Here is a 6,000-nt window from a genome sequence, read left to right as displayed (position 1 = left end):
TTGGGGCCGGTCATTAACTAATTGGTGTATGGGAACATTTAAGTTTTTCCCATGTGATTTTGCAAAGTTATTTGGCAATATTTGCTTACGAGCCTTTTTTCACTTCCCCCCCCACCAGAATCAGAAAAAGCATTGCAAGTACACTAACTTCCCCTTTTCCCCTTACTGTCGACAAAAATATTCGCCGAGTTTTACTTTTTTATACATATATAGAGATATATAGAGGGTTCTGGTTGTTTTTCTTTTTTAAACAATAGGTTTCAGGGTGTTTGTTTCCTTTGCAGCCACGCAAAGCCTCCCTTCCCAGCAAGGGCATGTCCGCGGGAGCGGTGGGGGGCGGGTGCTGCCCGGGAGGAACTACAACCCCCAGAGTGCGTGGCGAGGGGCGGCTGGAGGGGGGCAGAAGGGCAGGGGAGGCACGGGGCTTTCTGGGAGCTGTAGTCCCGCGGCCTCTGCCTCGCTGCTGGGCCGAGGGCAGCTTTCCAAGCACCTGTCTGTTTCGTGGGAGGCAGCGATGACTCCGCTCTTCCACCGCTCCCCTCGGGGTGTTGCACTGCAGCTGCCTGCTGGCAGCCCAAGCAGGAACCGGTGGAGGAGGCACGGGAGAAATTTAAAGGTAAGGATCTCCTAGTATTTGCTGTGGAGTTGGCGGAGGACGGGGGGTGGGGGCTGTAAATCCTGTTGCCCCCCCCCGGTCCTCCTGGCCCCGTGCTTTTGACTGGGAGGGTTTGTCATGTCGTTCCCGCGGCACATCGTTGGGCAAGTCACCTGGATTTGGGTTGGCTTGCTGAAATGTCTGCAGCATTAGCACGTGGGACCGGCCGTATAGGGATGTCATTCTCCCTTGCAGCTGTGGTTAGAAGTGGGGCTGTTGGCTCCTTTATGTAAAGGTTAGCGGGAATAAATAATCATTCCATCTTAGAAGAAGGTGGGGGAGGGAATCCCACTCCCTGCAGGGACTGGAAATCTTTCTCTAGTGAATAAGGGTCTTATAACATCCAGCTTCTTGCTGAATTTAAGCTTGCTTTTTTAATTCTTTTTTTTTTTCCTTTTAAGTTGACTTTCTAGATCTTAGTAGGGAGAAATAGCCAAATACAAATTTTGCATAAGTGCCTGCAACAGCCTTTGCCTGCGTACGCTTCCTCGTTCCAGTGTTTCTGCTGTTTGCTGAACTGGAGGCAACTGAAAGTCTCGGGCTGTGCAGATCACTACAGTGAAAATCCTTGGAAATGCTGCAGTTTCATGCTGCTGCTCAATAAAACAGAGCAGCGGTCAGGATAGCGCAGGGAGGAGAAACGGCTTTGTGTACTTCATGGGTCAGGTAAAACACTCCTGAACACTTTGGCTGTGATCCTCTGACAAGTAGCCGCCTGGGATGCTGTTGGTACTCACAGCTGAGTGTAAATTTGCCAGAGAGTTTTGGGATAACTTTGCATGAGGATGCTCTGCGGGCCTTCCAGGGCTGAACGTACATCACGAGGCGATCCCCAATGCATAGGGACTGGGTTCAATGGCACAGTTATACCCTGATGGTCCTTTCCGACAAGTCGCTTACTAATTATGCTGAAGACTGCAGATTTGCTGTATGTACTACTTACAGCCAGTGACACTGGTTCTCAGCTACTGCTTCTGGGGTGGGACAGCAAGCAGAGAGCATGCTGAAGACTGCGGGAGCAGAGTAGAAGTTTTTAGCTAAGGCTACTGATGCAAGACCCTATTTAAATGAAAAAAGTGGAAGCAAAGACAGGAGTCAGTCCTAGTAAAGGTCTCACCCAAGAGAAGATGTGAAAGGCAGTTCTCAGTTCTGCTGGGAATTGCGTTGCCCTTTTAATGGTAATAAAGTAGCTTTGCCCTTAATCTCCCCAGACGCTGAACAGGTCTGGACAATGAGGCAATTCGCGTCCTGCTCGGAGACGTGGCACCTCTGGGTCAACGTGGAGGTACGGCTCTTGGGTGTGTTGGGTTTGTGTACTGTGGACACCAGGGCTGCTGTCGCATGGAAAGGCAGAAAGCAGAAAGCTAACGAGCAGGTGTCCTTCACAAATCAAACACACAGAAATGTTAAACACAGTGCCCTCAAATGGTTACCCACAAGGAGGGGATATACATCTAAAATGAGGATGCTATAGCTAATGTTAGAGGTGTTGGTAAGAATTGCTAAACTTTCTGTGAACTAATCCGTTACCTTAGAAAAAACCCAGCTGCTGTAGTGGGGAGGGCTCGTGGGCTGCTTTTCACGTGAAGTTTTTCATACACCTCATAGACTTCTGGCATATCTGATATTCTCCCTGTTTACAGTATTAGAGACACTGCTAATATGTAGGTAATAGAAAATAATTTATGGGGGCAGCGGCACTGAATCTGAAAACATTCCCTACACATTCAAGAAACTTTCCCAAATGTGAGGAGCACTAATTAAAAAAAAGGGGGGACCGTATCTGCATGCAGCCTCGCTGAGTTCTAGGTATTCCCTGTACGCTGACACCACATACGCCAGCTTAACCCAGGCGATGACAGCCACTGCAGGACTGGCAGCTCTGTCTCCAGAGCAGCAGCATGGCCAGGGATGCCACCGAAACCCTGGGGCAGGGCAGGTGCCCGAGGAGGAGGACGATGGTGATGGGACCTCCTGTTGCACCGAGCCCCGTGTGGGCGGCAGCAGCGGTGGGTGCCTCTGCCCCCTCCCTCCTGGAGGTGAGGGCTGTGCCAGCAAAATGCATGGACCTCCCTACTCCACCTGTCCCCATCTGCCAGTCGGGCTGCAATGTCTAAAGCAGGCATGGATTTTCCTGTTTACCCAACGTCAGCGTACCTCCCGAAAAGCAATTGTGTCGGTTTTGTTTTCCTTTCCTCATACGTATCAGAAGTCAAACAGCAAGATGTGGCTAATGGGATTATATTGACCCACCTCTGCCGTTGCTATTTATATCTGAAGAAATTCCCAAATGCCACAGCCCCAATGATAGTACAGTTGCCTGCCCGTCTTTCTTTTGCCAAACAGATTGGGGTCTTTTTACGTTAGCAAGTCCAGTAATTGCTAGTCCAAATTTCTCTCCTTGGTAGTGTTAAGGAGCTAGGCACCAGACTATATATAGGAGAGAATATATAGAGAATATATAGGGAATATCCATTTTTGCAATGGATAGCAAGTTGATTTGCAATGTCATTTGAACAGTATCCAAATAGCCAATTCTTTTTTTTTAAAAAAAGGAGGCTGAAGGGGTTTGGGGGCGGTCGTATTGTTTTCTTGCTGACCGTAGAAACATAACCCACCCTTTTAAAAAAAGTGCATTCAGAATCTAACCCCGGTGCACAGGCTACTAAATTTCAATTGCTGTTTTTATGTCATTATTGCAATTGCAGTAACTCTGTAAAAGACAAGACAAAAGGTTGCTCTTTCCTCTTTGAGCTCTTTCCATCCTCCACTTTTACAGCAAAGGTTACCCTGAGCAATGTGTACATCTGTCTCTTCTAAGTGTAGAAATACATATTATTCATACCTTGTCAATGTATATGCTGGAAAACAGAAGCTGAATTTATAGCTGTATTTCCTCTCTGCCGTGGCTTTTAGAGTTGAGTGTTTCAGTGTTTCCATTATAAACCCCTGTTTTCTGAGGTTTATAACAGTCTTGAAGAGCATAGCGGTCTTGAACCATAATAGAAAGCGTGTAATGTTGCATTTACAATACAGCTGTAACTGCACATTAAGGCGTGTAATCTTCTCAGTGTACCCACAATGCTCCAATAAGGTTAATTGGAGTTACATATACTAAGAGAAAAACAGTATTTTACCCTTGGAGTTGGTACTCTCCATCCAGAGAGCTGAGAGCATCACACAGGGACAGAGTGCATCTACCTGCACCAGACTTACAGAAATGCCATTCATTGCTACACCATTAAAATACCCGTGTGCATCTGCAAAGGCCCCTCTCAGCACCCGCTTCCCTCGTTTGATGCCTCACTGCTCTACAGAGTTGGCCAAGGGAAACCAAGGGAAGGGTGACTGGAAGAAACTATATTTTATCAAATGTATGGTGAGGCTTTTGTCCTGTGCGGTGTCTCTGCTGTTTCTGCCCTCAGCTTCTAGTCTTGCATAAATATAGGTCCCATCTGAAAGCCCAGGCTCTTCTCCATTTCCAGTCAGCTTACTCCATCTGGCATCTTGCATTCGTGTGTCACTTTGCTTACGAATATAAGGTAAATGAAATACAGTTCATCATAGCATCCCACTGTCCCTGGGCTGTCTGAAGTAGTCCCAGCTCCTTTGCCATGCATCTGGGTAGTTGCTGGCTCCTCTGGTTAGCCTGAACTGCCACAGACAGAGCAGGGGCTCTTAAGGAGAAAGTACCCCATACATTGGGGTACCTGTCCGACAGGTCTGGCTTTAATTTAAACCTAGTTTAAATTTTTGTTGATGGCTGTAGGACTCTGCACTGGGCCAGAGATCCCATCATGCTAGTTCGGTTGGTGTGTGAGTGTAACCATCAGAGTTGGGCGAGGGGGCAGCGTCTGCAGGTAGTGGTGTTCTGAGTTAAAACGAATACCTTAAAATGGATGGTGAGGAAGAAGAGCTCAAGTTAAAAGTGGACAGTTGCCAAGGCTGCTGGCCATGCTGATTTATCATTGCAGTTGCTTACTTGAGCTTGTTGGACTTAATTGGCTGAAGGTAAAGAAAGCAGCAGCATGTTCAGAGTAGAAAGAAACTTCTAAGAATTGTTTAAAAAAAACCCCAGAGACTCTTGGAGCTTGAAGACTTTGTTAGGCTCTGTGGCGAGTACAAAGCAGTCCTCTCAGATTGTCACGGAGCCATGGTTTTCCACAAACCTTAGCTCTGATCAGCAGCCGGTAAAAAGATAAAGTATGATGGCTAAAAGTTTTGTTCCATGGATTTTTTTTTTTTTTTAAATTTTAGTGAAACTGAGAAGGATACCTATTTTATTTTTGCACTAGCCCAGCCAGTCTAAGGTTGTGCTTATCTGCCACTTGGTAGAAGGCAGCAGAAGGTAGGAAGGAGGTAGGAGGCTGGACTCACTGTGAACCTTAGGCTCAGATCCCATCTATGCTTCAGTCTGAGAGAGCAAGTTAACGTGAGTGTCAGCAGGATTGAAATCTTGTTGAGACTAAGTTCTTCTTGCTGTTTCAACTCATGTGTCACATTATTTAGTCTTCCACTTAACCTCTCTTCCCATGGCTAACGGGTCAGCTTATTGGGTTCACGCCCTTTTGCAAGTATTGCTAACCTCAAGCATTCAGAAATCACAAATTTACTCAGATTCATGAGACTGCAGGAAAAACATGCATTTTTTTAATTGACCAATTAAAATAGTTTAATTAGTATTTTAGCCCTGATCACGTGAGTTTCACAGCTTTGGAACATTTTTTTCCTTGCTTTGAGGGCTTGACTGTCTCTGCCCCCAGTAAAACCTGTATTTGTCACAATTGCACAAATGAATAACTAGTGCTGTAGCAAAAACCTGAACTAAGCCAAGACTTGCAGTAAGAACTTGAGATTTGGAAATGCTGGTTTCATGATTGTGCAAGTTTGTTTTTTCACTTTTTCTTTTTTCTGCCCCCTGACCAGTTATGCACGTCCATGTTACAACATATCTGCTGAGAATGAGAGAGCCGAAGGGATTCCTGATTTGGTGAATTAGTGTACAAGGGGTCAGCAGAAAGGACTGCAGCAAAAAAGCAATAAATGGGAGAGCACAAAAGGCTGAACTAGAGTAAAGCCGTCTGTATGTTACATGTGCTCTTCTGCAGCATGTAAGGGGCTGCAATTTGCATGTTAGTTATCTGTGCTCCCTTTCATATGGGTAAGAAGGCCTTTGGGAATATTGGGCACAATCTACCAAGAATTATTCATCATGTGATGCATAAATTTGGGCAGTGAATGTCCCCTGGATAGGGGCATGAGTGAAGATAAGGCTTTGCAATGTATTTTATATTGCCCCTAGATTTGCCCCACAGTGTGAAGGTATTATATGTCTTCCTGTGACA

The 6,000-nt window shown here is 46.0% G+C and overlaps 1 protein-coding gene across 2 annotated transcripts in view; it reads left to right on the top strand.

The window, feature by feature from the left end:
• The first annotated feature begins 507 nt into the window (after positions 1-507).
• Positions 508-6,000, top strand: part of TBXAS1 (thromboxane A synthase 1) — a 252,781-nt gene continuing 247,288 nt past the window's right edge. The window contains exon 1 of one of the 2 annotated variants that reach the window (XM_076339807.1): positions 508-616. The gene's annotated coding sequence lies outside the window, so the exon portion shown is untranslated. Of the gene's footprint in view, positions 617-1,896; positions 1,941-6,000 lie in introns of those variants that run through there. The other variant, XM_076339797.1, reaches the window with a different exon arrangement.

The sequence above is a fragment of the Aptenodytes patagonicus genome, chromosome 1 (assembly GCF_965638725.1).
Source record: "Aptenodytes patagonicus chromosome 1, bAptPat1.pri.cur, whole genome shotgun sequence".
NCBI classification, from domain to species: Eukaryota; Metazoa; Chordata; class Aves; order Sphenisciformes; family Spheniscidae; genus Aptenodytes; species Aptenodytes patagonicus.
Note: the sequence above shows the minus strand (reverse complement) of the source record. Positions and strands in the feature narration are given on the sequence as shown.